The sequence below is a fragment of the Arvicola amphibius genome, chromosome 12 (genome assembly GCF_903992535.2).
Source record: "Arvicola amphibius chromosome 12, mArvAmp1.2, whole genome shotgun sequence".
Classification (NCBI taxonomy): domain Eukaryota; kingdom Metazoa; phylum Chordata; class Mammalia; order Rodentia; family Cricetidae; genus Arvicola; species Arvicola amphibius.
In genome coordinates this window covers 135,971,376-135,989,527 of record NC_052058.2, presented here as the reverse complement: position 1 = coordinate 135,989,527, position 18,152 = coordinate 135,971,376, and the positions used below count along the sequence as shown (strand labels likewise).

General features: G+C 41.2%; 1 pseudogene; it reads right to left on the bottom strand.

The window, feature by feature from the left end:
* Positions 1–17,682: 17,682 nt before the first annotated feature.
* On the bottom strand, positions 17,683–17,783 carry LOC119803172 (annotated as a pseudogene).
* Between the last annotated feature and the right edge of the window lie 369 nt (positions 17,784–18,152).

The window sequence follows — 18,152 nt, the reverse complement described above, 5'->3', positions numbered from 1 at the left end:
CAAGGGTTAGCTATCACACATGAATATTACCTTTCCTACCAAGAGTGCAACCTGCAGAAGTCACACAGGAAGTCACCTAAAGTCTGCACATCAGCTAGCTCCACTGCTTAGGCGTATGTCATTCAACACATCCTGAGACAGGGGCAATGCTGTATGCAGCTAGGAAAGCATTAGCTACTTAATTCCCAGCATGCCTGATGCTGCGGAGGTGGGTCACATGGTGTAAGGTCCCTCCACCCGACTCATCCTGGAGTCTACTACCATTCCCTCTCTGACAGCAGCACCTGCTTTCTTAGAGCAGCCAGGTGTTCTCCCTTTTGGAACCTACGGGCATCCCTCCCCTACTCTTGCTCTCCTTCACCAGAAGTGTTTTCTATCTCACACTGCTTGAAATTATGCCTTATTCAAGGGGAATGTTCTTCCCTACATCCAGACAGAAAATTATCTATTATTTCTATTATTTTCTGTCCTTTTTTTGATCCAGAAGAGTTTCATATCACATCTAATCAACTGGCACAAGTTTTACCCCAGTGCAATGAAATTCATTGAGCTTTGGTGAATTTTATTAGTTGTTTCCAGTGTTCTACTGCTCCTTCTCAAGAGAGACACTGATGTGGTAATTGAGGAATATTCCTTACAGGTTTATGTGTTCGAATACTTGGTCTCCAGCCAAGGGTTGCAGGACCCTTGGGAGGTGGCACCTAGCTGAAGGAAGTGGGCCACGGGGGCAGGCTTTGAGGGTTTATAGCCCAGTCCTCCCTCCCATTCATTCCCTGCTTCCTGATTGCTGACACAGTATAACTTGGATGCTTCCTGCTCTTGTCTCCTGCCTTCTGCTCTACCCTTTTCAGGCCATCATGGCTGTATCCCCACTGAACCATAAGCCAGCACACACTGTTTCTTTCTTTAAAACGATTTTCATTAGTTCTTTGAGAATTTCATACAATGTATATTGATCATATTACCCCAATTTCCTCCCACACCAGTCCCACCTCTATACGCCCCTCCCCAATCTGTGGTCTCTCTCTCTCTCTCTTAAAAAAATTAACCCATCAACTATATTTTGTGTTGTTCATATATTCCTGGTTTTTGGGCCATCCACTGAAGTTAGGTCAACCTGCTAGGAGCCACATCCTTAAGAAAAGTGACTTCCTTCCCCTAGAAGTTATCAACTGTCCACAGTTCCTCAGTCAATGCTGGGAGCTCAGAACCCCTTTTCACCCCATGGTAGAACATTAGGTAGTTTGGACTTGTGCAGGCAATCAGCTGTGCTGTGAGTTCCTATATGTGATGGTCCTGTTCTGTCCAGAAGATCTTGCTTCTCTCCCACCCTCCCTGACGTCTGGCTTTTCCAATGTTTCCATCCCCTCTTTTGTGATGGTCCCTGAGCTTTGGGGAAGGATTGTGATGGAGATGACCTATTTGTGGCTAAACACACCAGTGACACTTATTCTCTATATTTTGGTGTAATGAGGAGCAGCGGGCAGGCCTGCTTTTCATCCCGCCTGGCTCCCGGCCGCCTGGCTAGCTTCTTCCCCGAAATAACAACACACAAACTGTATTCATTTAAACACTGCCTGGCCCATTAGTTTCAGCCTCTTATTAGCTAATTCTCACATTTTGCTTTAACCCATATTTAGTAATGTGTGTAGCATCACGAGGTGGTGTCTTACCGGGAAAGATTCAGCATGTCTGACCTGGCGGCTGGCTCCATGGCGTCTGACTCAGAGAGGAGAGGCATGGCGATTTACTAACTTCCCTTCCCAGCATTCTGTTCTGTCTACCCCACCTATCTAAATCCTGCCCTATCAAAAAGCCAAGGCAGTTTCTTTATTAACCAATGAGAGTCCTCCATCATTTCCCCTTTTTCTGTATAAACAAAAAAGAAAGGCTTTAACTTTAACATAGTAAAATTACATATAACAAAATAGTTATCAAGCAAGAATTATAGTTACAATATTTATATCTACTTTATCTTTTATCATAACTAAGGAAAATTATAACTATCTATTTATTCTTCAACTCCATCAAAGACTCCAGAAGGATATAATATTACCTAAGTAAACAAGAAACGAGCAACTTCCAAACTCTAGAAATGACAGAGACATCTCGCTGCCTGGACAGTCACCCAAAGTTCCTCTGTACCGTTGGGGCATCCATCTTTGGCCTACAGGCCCATAGTTTCCAAATTATCTATGTTCATATGACTTCTATGACTCTCCATTGTCTTGGTCTCTTTCCTCTCAGGTCCTACTCTGTACTTCTGCCCACTTGTATGTATCATGGACTCCTCAGACTTATTAAAACCAAGCTCTCTTTGTGGAACTCCTGCCTGTTCTCCGAATCCATGAAACCAGCCCAGATTCTCCCTAGCTTTTTTCTTCCCTATCTCCATGGCTCCTTCAGATGTCTTTCTCTGTGAGTCGCTCTCTATTTCCTCCTCCCTCCTTCCCCCATTTCTCTTACTGCTTAACATTTCTCCCCTGCCCAGGATGTTATATAATCCTGGCATTCTGGACATGGCTTTCTGAAGCTTTAGGAAAGCTACCCATTCTCTTGGTGTAGCCATCACTGGTTCATCTGATTTTAGGTATACATACTCAATTTAGTCATGAGAAACCCTCATACAAACTCAAAGATTATTTCACAAAATAACTGATCAGTACTCTTCAAAAGTAGAGAGGTCAAAAGAGGTAGGGGCAACCAAGGAACTGTCACAGCTTGGAGGAAACCAAAGGGACAATGGCAACCCAATGCAATGTGAGACCGGACAGAATCCCAGAATAGGTGAAGGATGTTGTGGAGAAATAGATGAAATGTCAGTAGTGGTGTTGGCAGATAGTTATTGCTGTGTTGATTGGTGGCACTGAGCTATTGTGGATCCGTAAGGCAGTAATGCTGAGGAAGGCCAAAATTAAACTGGAAATCTGCACTCTATATAAATTTTCTATAAACCTAAAATTATTTAAGATAGACTTGGTGAACTTGATATGGTGGCCCATGTTGGTAACCTCAGCATTCGTGAGGCAGAGGCAGGAGGATCACTGAAGATTAAAGGCTGGCCTGGTCTACGTAAGAACTCACGGGTAATCCAGAGAGTCCCTGACTCAATAAATGTCTAAGCTAACAAAAGATTATACGTATTATAGATACCAGTAATAAAAGAATGATATCATGACATCCTGAAGATATCAGAAATACAATAAAGAAGTAACAAATTAATGGAAAGTCTATGCATATGTTTAATAATTTAGAGGAAATAGTAATTTCTTGGAAATTCTCCATTCATTGAAGCCAGATAATTTATGTAGTTCTACAAATATAAAAACAAATTCAGATTTTATAAAAATCCCTTAAAGAAATGTGTAGACTTACATGATTTCACTGATGAATTCTACCAAACATCTAGACAAGAATTAACATCATTTTTACACAACCTCTTCCAGAAAACAGAGCAAAAGGGAACATTCTCACACTTCATAAAGACAATATCACTTTCCTTTCCCAGCCAGACAGACTGTGTGTGCACCAGATTCATATACCTCATACAGATAGATTTAAAAATACTTAAGAAATATTAGTTCATAAATTAAGTATTACACAAAAATATTACATCCTATGATCAAGTGAAATTTATTGTAGGACTGCAAGGGTGGTTCAATATTTGAAAACCTGTTAGTACAATCCACCATATTAACAGACTAACAGAAAAATGACATGAACATATAATTGATACAGAAAAAAAATTGACCAACTTAATACCTCTAGATAAGACTTCTCAGAGAAGTAGAGATAGAAGACAACATTTACCTTTTAACAAACAGTATGTACGCCCTAATTAACACTGTAGTTAATGGTGTTAAGACAATATGGTTTACTTTTGAGGTTGAGAATAAGACAAGGATGACTTCTGTCCTCACTCTGATTTGACAGAGTGCTGGCAATTTTAGCCAGTGTCATTAGATAAGAGAAATAAACAATTTTTTAGAATAAAAGGAATAAAACATTGTTTGCAGATGACACAACACCCTATGTAGTAAGTTTATATTACATAGAACAAAACCTCCTAGAACTAATTTGTGTACACAGAAAGGTCACGAGACACAGAGGTAGCATATATAATCAATTGTATTTCTCTATATTATCAGTGAACATGTGGATACTCACATGAAAATATAATATCATTTAAACTGATAACAAAATTAAGTATTTAGTTATAAATCTAAAAAGAAGGTAGTTCTTGTAGACTGAACACTATAAAGCAGTGATGGAAGACATAGTAGACACACATAAATACAGTGTACATTGTTCAATGGATTGGAAGACTCAACAGGCTAAAAGATGTCAACACTGCCAAAATCAGCATTCAGAGATGGGGTAATACCTGTCAAAACCTAGTATGATTTTTTTTTGTGTGTACGTGTGTGTGTGATAGTCAATTATATTATAGATATTATAGTATTTAGATAAAAGGCAGAGGAACTAGAATATTTAAACAAGTTTGAAAGAGCAGAATACAGTGGTAGAATTCAATTTAGTCAATAGTAAAGAGCCCAATAGCACAGTCTGGCACTGGGGGAGAGCAGATACTTCATTGTTAGAGGACCCACTTTAGACCAATTCAGATGAGCTAACTTTTTTTGTCTTTTAGAAAATGATATTCTTAAATTTTTTATCAGTTATGAATTCATAACTACAATGTGTTTTGATCATATTTATTCCTTCCTCAACTCTTTCCAGATCCTTCCTTTCCCTACCCACCCAGATTTGTATTCTCTCCACCTTTAACCTAACAATACCAAATTGCACTGTCCACTAAGTCTTGGATGTATAGCCTTCCACTGGAGCCTGGTTTACTGAACAGGGGCTCCTCTGCTAGAGGCGCAACTTCATGGCTGCCTCCCCTCCATGCTGATGTTTGGTCTGCTTGATCTTGCACAGGTCTTGTGCATAATATCTCAGCTGCTATGACTTCATATAGACACCTGCCTTCCTGTGTTTCCAAGACACTGTTTCCACCAGTCAGCTAGCACCTCTGGCTCTTACATTCTTTGCTCCCTCTTCCACTATAATCCCTTTGACATAGCTATAAAGTCAATTTGGTGCCTGAGTTGTTCTGCTAACATATGGTGCTGGAGCAAATGGATGAGCATCGGAAGACTTTAGTCTTACACTGTACAAACAAATATACTATGCATGGCATTGTTGTGGAATAATCTTTCTGTACACTGTGAAGATATGTCACAAAAAAGTCCGACTACATGGTATATGTTTACAATTAAAATGAGTCATAGTCTTGTGCCTTAGGGTTTTATAACACCATGACCGAAAGCGATGTGGGAAGAAAGGGCTTATTCCCTCTAACAACTCTTAGGTCATACTCCATGTTGGAGGGAAGTCAGGGAAGGAACTTAAGGCAGGAACCTGTAGGCAGCAACTGAAGCAAATGCACAGAAATGCTGCCTAGTAGCTTGCTTTCTTATTCAACTCAGGACCACCCACCTAGTTGGACAGGTCCCTCCTACATCATACAGTAATCAAGAAAACGCCCCACTCTCTTGCCTCCAGGCATCTAACGGAGGCATTTTCTTGGTTGAGAATCTTTCCAGATGACTTTAGCTCATACTGAGTTGAGTAAAATCCAACCAGCACAACTTAATGCCAAGGAAACAAGGAGGAGGAAATCTTAGGGATGCAGAATTAGGAAGAGAATTCCTCTTAAACTTAATACAAGGAGCAGACTTGGAAGTGGAATAACTGATCACCTTGACCACATCAAGATTAAGAAGGCTTGTTCTGTAAAGGAGGGTAAAAGAGCAGCTCCCAACTGGAAGTTTTAACTGTGAGCTGTGCACATGATCACAGGCTGCTATGGAAGCTGCATAAAGATGGGACTTATCAAAACCCCATAGTAAAACAATACAATGAGAAGCACAGAGATCTACGCTACTGAAAGATTTTGGCTGTTAAGTAAGCACACAAAATGCTTAACACAGTTGTCCACAAGGGACGTGCAAATGAAGACAAAATGAAGTATCAATGCATACAGTAAAGACAGAAGTAAAAGACAACAGTTGTGTGCTAGTGCACATCGCTCACACCAACTGCTGGTGTGGATGCAGGAAGCAGGTCGCTCACACCATGGGCTTGTATAGCACTCATTTCTGAAAGGAGTGGGTCACCCATGCTCTGTGATTTTCTTTAATATCAGTGATGGTGCAGATACAGATGGAGCAGGTCACTTACACTGTGGACTTGTTTAGATGCACGGAGTAGGTGGCTCACACTCCAGCCATGTAAAATGAAACGAGGAGTTTGACAGTTTCTCAGAAAAACTAAACATGCAAATATCTCAAAAAGTAGTGACTAGTCCAATGGGCATTTATCCCACAGAAAGGAAGCCTATGCTCACACCAACACTTGAGCAAGAATGTTCACAGCTATATCCGTCAGAGCCAAGAGCTACCCCGAGTCTTTAAGATGAATGATGAACCAAACCACAGCACAAAATACTAAGGAAAACTACCAAGGAAGGAAAATGGATAGACTTGATATCTCAACCATCTGGATGAATATTCAAAGAAGCTTATTGAATGTAAAAAAGCAAAATCTTTACTACATTTCTGTGATATCGTTAAAATACAAAGTTATAGAAATTGAGATGATAAACTGATGGTTTTTAGGGGTGATGGATGGGCAAGTGATGAGTGACGAAGGCTGCACTAGGAGGCCATGCTCTGTGTGCTGACCACAGTGGTGTGGAGATCTGTTGCGATAAGAGGAAAAACGAGCAAAGCGTACACTGAAGCTGTACTTACAACTATGTATGAATCTATAAGAATCCATAAGGACTCCAAAGTAGAGTGTTTAATTAAAATATACTTTGTTCCTTGTCTTAAGCATGGTTCCTTAGCTACTGCTCACACTGCCAGGCCTAAAAAAAAAAAAAGCCAGTTGCACTGATGTGCCTGACCCCCAGTCTCTGCCTGGCTTTCTGAGGCTTCTGTGCTCCTTGTCTCTTGTTTCTTTCCAGGAACTTGGCATTTCCTAAGCTCTGCATTTTAGCTGCCACCACCACTTTCTCAGTAGTTGGGCCCTCAAGCTATGGATGGACCCCATCATTTTTCATTGCTTCCTCTGTATCTTGTTCAAAGTGTGGTCCTGAGACTAGCGACACTGGCACCGGATGCTTCTTAGGAATTAATGCTCCTACCCCAGGGAGATCCACTGTGCCAGAGCCGCGCTCCAGCCAGGCATTTAGATATTGCTCTCACGGAGTTCTGAGAGGGGCTGATTTGCAATGGGTAAAGATCTTGACTCATAAAGCTGAAGTGAGGTTAAGAGCCCCCTACTACCTCTAAAGTATTTATCCTTTCGCCAGGGCCAACCTAGCATCAGGAAATTGCTTCCTTTCTGTGATAGTTCTATGCCACGCACCGCGCCCCTGTGTCTACGTTCAGCTTGCTTTTACCCAGTTACCGAGCTTCGGGTAAGGGGCAGGATGTTAAAATACACAAACACACACACACACAGACAGAGAGACAGCGACACGGGTCATCCTTGAATTCCCCAAGAATGCCCCCTTTATTGTGTTCGGGGAAGATTATATAGAGATAGCCACGCCCCAGCCAAACCCACCAGAAACCACTCTCCTGCCATCAGGAATTCCTGAAGGTCTCGTGCTCAGAGCAGCTGTAGGCACTCAGATCAGGGGATTACAAGAAATTCAGGATCTGGGGTCGCACTGCTCCCAACAGTTTAACTGTCAATTTGATACAATTTAAAATCACCAGGGAAGTGTCTTGATGAGAGATTGTCTAGATCAAGTGTGTCTGTGAGGGATTTTCTCAATTATCCTAAAGGGAGTGGGAGGATCCATTCACTGTGGGTGGCACCATTCCCTAGGTAAGGGGATCTTGAACTGTATGAGAATGGAGAAAGCATGTGAGCAGCAGCAAGCATTCACTAATTCTCTTCCTGCTCTTGACTGTGGACATGATGCTACTGGCTGACCAAGGTTCCCGCTGCTTTGGCATCCCCATGGTGATGAACTGTGGCCTGGAACTGTGAGCTCAAGTGGGTCAGTGATATTTTGTTTGTGTTTTAACACATAAAGTTTGCCTGAAGATCAGAGTGCAGAGCTAAGCCACTATAGGCCAGAAGGTGGTAGCTCACAGCTTTTATTCCAGTATTTGTGAGTCCCATGCCTTTAATCACAGCACGAGGGAGGTGGAGACAGGAAGGGATAACGCTGGGCAGAGAGAGGAATATAAGACAGGAGGAGACAGGAGCTTATTGCAGTCTGAGGTTCGGTGTAGACAATGCAGTATGAGGATGCAGTCTGAGGAGACAGTCTGAGGACAGGCTCACCCCTTCGATCTGAGCACTGGTAGTGGTAAAAGGTGTTTTTAGTGTCTGACCCCACCGCTTCTTTGATCCTTCAACTTTTATCTCCTAATATCTGATTCCAGGTCTTAATTAAGAACTATTAGAATTTGTGCTCCCCCACCCCGGGTACTGGATATTAAGTCAGGAAGTGAAAAGTCATGAGACACTCACAGGGCATAATCCAAGGATACAAACCCACAGGTGGGAGAGGGTCTAGGAGGAAGTAGGGAACAGAAAGAATATGACAAAAATATACTATATAAAATTCTTAAAGAATACATGTTTTAAAAACCCACAGATATTAAAGCCCCAAAGAAAATGGTTCCAAGTTCCCTCATACCCACACCTGTGCATCCATTAGCGTATGGGATCTCACGTATTTACTAGTCTCTTCCTGAAGTGAATGTGAATAACATCCCAAACTCTCTCCCGATACTGGTGTGACTTGACTCTTGTATTTACTTGTGGATATGGCCCACTGTTAACATCAACATCACTGATAGTTTCTAAATAAATCATTACTTCCCGCTGTTTCTAAAATCTATATTCTTTCAGTGGTTTCATTTTCATCGCGGTACCGGTTCTATACTCTTTCATATTAATTTCCAAGTTTGCATACAAGGTGATGGGTTTCTTTATGGAACTTACATCATGTATGCCGTTATATGTTGCTCTTACCCCCTCTCCACTGCATGCTCCATGCCTCCTCCTGCTGGCCCCTCCCCCATATACCTTCTGCTTTTGCTACCTTTATTTCATTGTCAATTACTCATTCTTATTCCCCCTTTAGCTATCTTCCTTCCACCTCACAGTTCCTCTTCTACGTTCATACACACATGCATGTGCACGCGCGCACGCACACCACACACACACACACACACACACACACACACAAAATTATGTATATAGGAGAAAATGCGCAGTGTTTTTCCGAGTCTGGTTTACTTTGCTTAAGCTAATGAATTTCCAGTCTATCCATTTCTCCACGAATGCTATGACTATTCTTGCCTTATAGCTTTGTGAAACTTATAGCCCATGACACGTGTCCCCTCTTTCACTTCATTAAGCATTTCTTAGCGGGATTTGTGGATATTTTGGCTTCCATAACAATAAAATGTAAGGTTCTGAGTGAAACTGAAGGACATTTTTTTCTTTTTTCTTTTCTTTTATTTTTTTTTTCCATGGGAAAATTTCCATGTTTAATGTAAAAGGCTCAAAGCATTGAACTATTTACATGTGGGTTAGAAAAGATGGCAGCGCCCAAGGGTCTTCCTGAGGGACCGTGAGAAGACAGTTCATTTAAACCCCATTAAACAGAGGCTTCCCGTCTCTGAGGAGGAGCTCACAAGAGGCGCCATATCCAGGCCCTTTAACTTCAGAAGTACTGGCATCTGTGACTTCAGAGTCCCCATCTGTTATAATATGGCTTAGGTGTTCCTCAAGGGTCTTAACGCTGACCTTTAAAAATCTTTGTAAGAATATAATGTAGCAATCCAGCAGTCATGGAAGTAGAGCAAGCATGTCAGCACTTTCTAAATTCCAGTGGCTCCATTAATTCCCCAAGGCCATCTGTGGGGATTTGGGCCAGAGGGAGGTCATGGACTCTAATGTGACATGCTAGGTGGTTTGGAACTGCTGAGAAGAGGACTCTAGTGCAGGCAATGAGGCCACTGCGTTATCCTCCTCAGAGGAGACTAATTAGTTCTCTCGAGATTTCGGTCAGTTCCCAAGAGATCAATTCATTGTAAGTAGCTTCCTGTCTCACCACGTGATCCCTCCCTCTTTTGCATATTCCTGCTATCGTGCCATGGTGTAGACAGAAGGTCCTCACCAGAGCTGAGCAGACGATGGCTAATGCTCTTGGAATTCCATAACTATAAATTAAAAATGAGTCTCTTTTCTTAATATATTTCCTAGCCTTCAGCACCATCTCATAGGAGGAGCAGAGACAGACTAACAGCATTCACACTTCTTTGTGCTTTGGGCATGTATTCTTCTGACAAAACACACAACATATATGTATATAAATGTAGAAAGTGGACGGCAGAAATTTCTATCACGTTTAACTACAGGTTGGATTTCCTAGTATAGAAAAAGTTTATACAACAGATAATTAAACAGAACAGCAGTTAGAGGAGAGTAGGAAGAAGGGGTTAGTGGTGACTGATAAGGGTACAAAAATGCACTACCTCCAACCTGCAGATGGATGGAATGGGATACTTTAGCTTTTATTCTAATGAGATCCGCACTGCTTGAGAACATGGTCAGTATTCAGTGAGGATGCGGTGTGGGGAAGCAGCACATGGTGTGGGTGCAAACTGAGAACCAGAAACAGACTAACACCATTCTAACCAAGTGCCGGCGGTACTGAATATTAAGTTGCATCTGCCCTTTGAATCATGTGTTTTGAATTTTATTCTTCAGAAATTGAGAGTCCCAATAAAGAAACATATATAAGAGGCTTCCCGCTTATTATCATTTATGACAGTTAGTGTCCACATATTACTACCAGGATTGGGCAGAGACTTTCTGACACAGGTGATATGCTGGCATAAGCTTTCCATTCCAACATTACATTTGCCCTCCTCAATCATGCCTCCTTTGCACATTCCCCCTTTAATAACGACTTATATTCATGATCAAAGAAGCAGATGATGAGTTCTGGGTCTCAGTTGTGAGCTGACCTTTTTAGTGTGCTTAGCAAGAATGCAGGCTGATTGGAGAGAGAGAAGGAAAGTGTGTAACTTTAATTATTCTAGTGACTCCATTAGCTTCTCAAAGGGCATTTGTGGAGATCTATAGAAGAGACAAGATCAGAGGTGTTCATATAGACCAAGGACAGGTCCCCAAAGACTTGTGGTGAGACAGGGAAAACCAGCTGCTTCAGGAGACACTGGCAGGGGCAGGAGACAGCGACAGGTGGATGTTTGCACGCTGTGTTTCTGGTGCGGAGAAATGTCAGAGGATAAGAGAAAGAGAATGTGCATAGGCGGGAAAGTGAAAACATCCTCTCGGGGGACTCTGGACAGAGACAGGTAACAGTTTAAGCCTATGCAGGAAAATAAGGGGTGGGGTTCACAGACAAACTGAGAAAAAGAGAAAAGAAGGTAAAGGAAAGGAGTAAAACAGGGAAGATGAAAGTAAGCAGGACAAAGAGAGGAGAGGAAAAGGTGGAAAGAAAAGGAGAGGAGGAGGAAGGAAAGAGGAAGGAAGGGGGAGAAAGGAAAAAAGAAGAGGAGGGGAATACAAAAAGAAGGAGAAAGAGAATGAGAGAGAGAGCCAGAGGCAGGAGCAGAAATGGAGAATACAGGCTATTCTTAAGATGTGTCAAAATAGCCAGAACTTGGAAACAACGTAGATGCCCCATAACTGAAGAATGGATAAAGAAAGCATGGCACATTTACACATTGGAGAACTACTCAGTGGGAAAAACAAACATACAACAAACAAAAAAATAAAACAAAACGAAACAACGATATCTTGAATTTTGCATGCAAATAAATGGAATTAGAAAACACTATCCTGAGTGAAGTAACCCAGAATCCCAAAAATGAATATGGTATGTACTCACTCACAAATGGATACTAGCTATAAACAAAGGACATTGGGCCTATTGTTCATGATCCCAGAGAAGCTAAGGAATAAGGTGAACCCAAAGAAAAACATATATAGACCCACCTGAAACTGGAAACAGACAAGATCGCCTAACAAAACTGGGAACATGGGGGTAGGGGGTAAAAGGAAGTAGAGAAGGGGAGAGTTGAGGAGAACTTGAGGGAATGGGATAGTCGAGATAAAGGAAGGACAGATATGAGAGCAAGGAAAGAGATATCTTGATGGAGGGAGCCATTATAGGGTTAGCAAGAAATCTGACTCTAGAAAAATTCCCAGGAATCCATAAGAATGATCCCAGATAAGACCCTAAGCAATAGAAGAGAGGGTGCCCTAATTGGTCTTGCCCTGTAGTCAAACTGATGATCATCTTAGATATCACTATAGAACCTTTGCCCTACAACAGATGGAAACAGAGGCAGAGACCCACATCAGAGCACTGGACTGAGCTCCCAATGTCCAGCTGAATCGTAGAAGGAATGAGAATATGAAGAGCAAAGAGGTCAAGACCATGAAGGGTTCATCCACTTAAACAGTTTGCTTGAGCTAATGGGAGCTCACCAACTCCAGTTGGGCTGGGAAGGAACAAGCATAGGACCAAACTAGTCCCTCTGAATGTAGCTGACAGTTGTATGACTGGGGCAGACTGGGGGGCCACTGGCAGTGGCACGGGATCTATCTCTACTGCATGTACTGGCTTCTTGTGATCCTATTCTCTTTGGATTTATACCTTGCTCAGCCTAGACATAGTAGGGAGGGCCTTGGACTTTCCACAAAGCAAAGTGCCTTACCCTCTCTTAGGATTAGAGGGGGATGGGGTGGGAGGGTGTGTGGAGGGAACGGGAGGAGTGGGGGAGTGGGGATTTGGATTGGTATTTTTTAAAAAATATCTAATAAAAAAGGTAAAACAAAAACAAAACACACACACACACAAACATCAAGGACTTGAAAGTCCCCACATATTCCTGCAGGGGGCTCACTTGGCCAGGCTTTCTAACTCTACTGGTTAGGTCAAGGGCATTCTGTGGTCAGGGACCATTAGATAAAAGCCCAAGGGCTGGGGATCACAGGTTGGTCATTAGCTCTGGTGGGCTCAGAAAGTAGAGAGCTAATGACCAATCTCTAATCCCCAGCCCTAAGTGTACTAGAGAAGAAGGCGGGGACTCTGAGGGGTGTAGACAACCACAGAGGTGCCAGCAGAACACCAGGCTATGGATAGACCCAGCCAGGCAGGCTATAGGGCACTTGGCATGGGGAAAGGTGTAGCAGCAGCTATAAGATTCTTGATATTCACCATCTTTATTGAAGAGCACCCTTTGAGTCCAAGATTTCTGTAGTAAATTATGTGGCCAGGACAGCAAAGGGAAGCAGCATCTTTGAAGATGGAGCATACTGCCCAAGTGGGGCCTGTAGACAGAGCACTAGAAGCACTGACTTTGTGGTTGACCATGAAGTTGCTTTCTCCATCTGTCCCTGATGCAGGCCAGGCAAGGCAAAGCACAGGAAGCAGTCACAGGATCCACTTCTGCTGTACACATTTTCTTGTGGAGTTTCCACAGGCAGCCTGTCACCCACCAAATATTGTGTCTAAAAATGTGGGGTTTTGTATATATGCATACACAATCGTGGGTGTATAGACACATAGATGCATATTATAAACATGTGTCTAGAAATAATCCCACCTATTAATTTCAAGTGAAGAAAAGAAGTTGCAGTGGAGCATGTGGCCCTTTGGTAAGAGAAAATGGAATAAAATAAAGCTTTGCAAACAGCCATGCATGTATAAATGTAAGAAAATGTACAGGACCTCAAGTGTGCCTCGGGAGACAGAGCTTGGAAAAGACTAACATTTGTTATCATGGGCAAGCTCCAAGTTTGTAATCAAAATAAGAGAAAAAATAATGCCAGTCACCAGCCTCCCAAGAGACAGGACTCAGAAAACTGTGATTTTCATCTTTGTTCTTTTATATACTGTCCAACTTTTCCCTAGTAATCATCTTTGATTTTTTAAAGTTATATATTGTTTTTATTACTAGTAATCATAGATATTAAAGACCAACTCAGTGACAGTCAGCATTTAAATTCATTTATTATTCATACTACAAAAGGTATTTTTCTAGCTGTGTCAAGGTCAATCCACCTAAATGAACACAAGAGCATAGTTGTATGTGTAATTCAAGAGTTTGTCCTGAAAGACTAGCACCTGTCACTGAGCCATCAGGCCCTAAATTCTAGTCAGTGACATGGCTGTGGAGCACAGGCCTGGGAAGTTCTTAGGAGCTACATTAGAGCCCATGCAAAATATTTTTCCATTATTATGTCCTTGGGGTGGCCTCAAAATCACATAGGATGAGAATAAGTCCTCAGGAACTATACCCTAAACAGCAAAATTAGACTAAAAATCATGGACAAAACTGAGAGAATCACAGAAAACAGAAGAAAAATAAGAAAATCCACAGAAACATGGATATTAAATGATAATCTTCTAAACAACTATTGTACGAAATAAGGTATCCAAAGGGAAGGGAGAAAATATGTTGAGCCAAATGGGAATGAAATCCCACACAGCAAAGCCTCTGGGTATAGAATAGAAGGTCACAGCATTAAGTGCCCGCATTTAAAAGGAAGACAGCTCTCAAGTACATCTTTATACCCCAAAGAACTAGAAGAAGATAAAACCAGGCCCAAGGCTAGGAGAAGGAAGAAATATGAACGTTAGAGTGGAAATAAATGAAACAGACAAGGTAAGGATGAAAATTGTTTTATAAAAACGGTTAAATCGAGATGCTTTTAGACACACACAAATACAGATATATATATAGATATATATATATATATCTATATATATATATAGAGAGAGAGAGACAGACAGACAGTAGAAGACTCAGAAGAGTAAAACCGTAAGTAGAGGAGGAGACATTGTAAGGAGTGGCACAGAAATAAAATGGATGATAAGGCTACTGCGAACAATCATATGCCAACAAATCGGAAAACCTAGGAGAAATGGGTATATTCTCAGATTCAATCAAGTATAAATAAAAATCGTGAACAGACCACTACTACGGAGGTTAAATCAGTAATCAAGTCTCCAACAACAGGACCAGATGTCTCCCTTGTGAATTCCCCCAAATATCCAAAGATAATACCAGTCCTCTTAAACTCTTCAACAAAATAGAAAGGTACCCCTCCTCCAGAGACAGCATCTTTCCATGTATCCCTGGTTTGCCTGGAACTATCTATGTAGACCAATCTATACTCAATCACGTGACAGTTTTCTTGCCTCTGCCTCCCAAATGGCACTGGAATTACAGCTCTGTGCCCAGATCAATTTTCTGAGGCTACCATCATCCCCACAGTAAGACAAGGATACTGTAAGAAAAATTAAGACCATGATAAACATGGATAAAAATAACCAACAAAATACTAGCAAACCGCAGGTCACACTGCACCTAAAAGATTACCAAGTAGTATTTATCTGCTTACACACGCACATGCAAATTACCTAATATGATACACCATATAAACAGAAGGAAGAATTTTTGCTGGACGATCTGACTGACATAGAAAAAAATCACTTTGCAAGAATCTACCACTTTTATGGTAAAATATTTCATAAGTTAGTAGCAGGAGGAATTGACCGCCACACAATAAAGGCCAATTGGGAAATGCCGTATAAAATCATAAGAATAATGTCAAAGATAAGACAAGATGCTCACTCTGCCCCTTCTATTCATTACAGTATAGAGGTCCTGGCTGGAACCGTTAGGTCTGCAATCTAGAAAGGAAGAGGTGAAGTCACCTAGGCAGGTGATATAAAAAGTAAAAAACCTCAGAGGAAAAACAACTAGGAATGATAAATGAACTCATTACAATCTTGGGATGCGCGAGGAACATAGCAAAGTCTCCTACATTCCTGTGCGGTGACAGGGAGGGGAGGAAAGGGGGAGGAGAAGGGGAGGAGATGGAAAAGAACAAAAAATAAAAAAAAAATCTCATTTGCAATACCAGCCAAAAGGAAAAAATCCTCATGGATCAACTCAACCAAGAAGTTAATACCATACATTGCTAAAGAAATGAAACTGAAGACACAGTCAGACGGAACGATATCTCATGTTCACAAATGGAAAAACATGTTAAAATGTCCACAATATACAGAGTGATCTTGTGACTCCAATGCCATCTTTGGAAAAAATCATAGTGGAGATCCTATTAAAACAGAAAAATAATTTATAAATTTGTATGAAAAAAAACCCAAGTAGGCAAGGGAATTTTGACCAAGAATAAAGATAGAGGCATCACATCTTCCAAATAAAAATGTATTAAAAGCCTATAAAAATCAAAACCATATGGTACTGATCTAAAAGCAGACACATTGACGATAGTGTGGATTGAAACCCTAGGCCAAAGCCATACATATCCAGGCAAATTGCCCTCTACAAGGGTGCTCCGAATACCCAGTGAGGAAAAGGCAATTCCTTTAACAAACGGCACTGTAGGACTGAACAGCCAAAAAAAGAAGTTGGACTTAACCTTACCTTACGCATTCAAATCTTGCCCTAGATACAAAAACTGCAAGCCCACAAAGGACAAAAACAGATTAAGGACAAAAAGAGATTAAGGTATCAAATATAAGTCCCGAAACCGTGAAGTTTTCCAAAGATGACATAAGGGAGACTCTTCTTGCCTTAGGTCTTAGAGATGATTCTTGGCTATGATCCGAGAACCGACAAGGAGGACTTCATCAAACTAAGAAGTTTCCATGTAGGAATGGAAACGTTTGTGGGATGAAAAGACAACTGGCCGAGTGTGGGACGAGGTTTCCAAACCACACAAGGGATTAATTTCAAAAATCTGTAAAACGTATCAATTCATTAAGGAAAAAAAAAAACCCCTACTTTTCAGAGTCTATTAGAAACAGGCAATGAACTGAACAGACATTTCTCAAAGACAACATAGAAACAACTAGCAGGTACATGGAAAGTGTTTGGCATGCTAACCATCCGGGAACTACAAACCAACCAAAGCCATAAGATGCTACAGAACACCTGTCAGGAAGGCTGTCATCCACACACCCAAAGACGGCAACTGATCCCGTGATGAGGAGGAAATAAAAATGTGTTTGGTCACTATGGAAAACCCCACAGAGGCTCCTCCAGAGGGGAAAACTGAGCAGCCATATGGCACTCAGATTCATTTTGTTTTTGTTTTTTGTTTTTTTTTTTTAAAGAAACAGGAGCAACGACTATCTGCTATAAGACTTAATATGTAAGCCAGGCATGGTAACTCACACCTGTAATCTCAGCACTAGTGAAGCTGAGACAGGGGGATTGATGAGAGTTCTAGGGAAACTGGTGCTACACTGTGAGTTCTAGGCTACCCTTGGCTACGACTAATCTCAAAAAAATGGGTGAAAAAAAAGCCACAGCATCTGCTGTGTAACTAGGGCTATACAGAAAGCGTTTACTGCTGAGCAATACAGATCTAGGCATAAAACAGAGAATTTAGACATCAATGTATATAGGTACAGAGAATTGATTTCCCCCTTTAGAGTAAAAACAACTTTACTGAGATAAAATACACACACATGTCATATGACTTCCTTATTAAAATGTACATCCCAGGGTTGTTTGCATGTTACATTGATTTTAATTTGTGGAAAAGTTAAGTAAACAGTTTAATGGCATTAAAATGGAATTCTTCACAGAGTTGCATGCCATCCTTGCACGGTGGCCATGGTAAGCTTCTCTGCATCGTTCTATTTAGCATATGTGCTAAAGAAGCAAGTGCCTGGTCTCTGACAATGGCAAACATGAAACTATAGGGAGAAAAAGCATTCTTGTCAACAGTCATTTGCCAACTGGATGTTAATCAGCAAAACTGCTCCCATTTCATAGGATATTAGCCAGGATGGGCGAGGGACTCAGTTCTGGTATTTTGAGACATGAAGGGGTCTGTTTATACAGCAAAGGATGACCTCAGATGCTTGACCTTTCTATCTCTGTATACAAAGTACTATGGTTTATACCAGGCTACACAATAGACTTACGTGTAAAACATAAATCTATGAGATTTTAGAAAAAAAATATTTGGGGCACAGGTCTTTGTGACCTTGATAACAAAACCAACATATTAAACCTTATCAAAATGAAAAC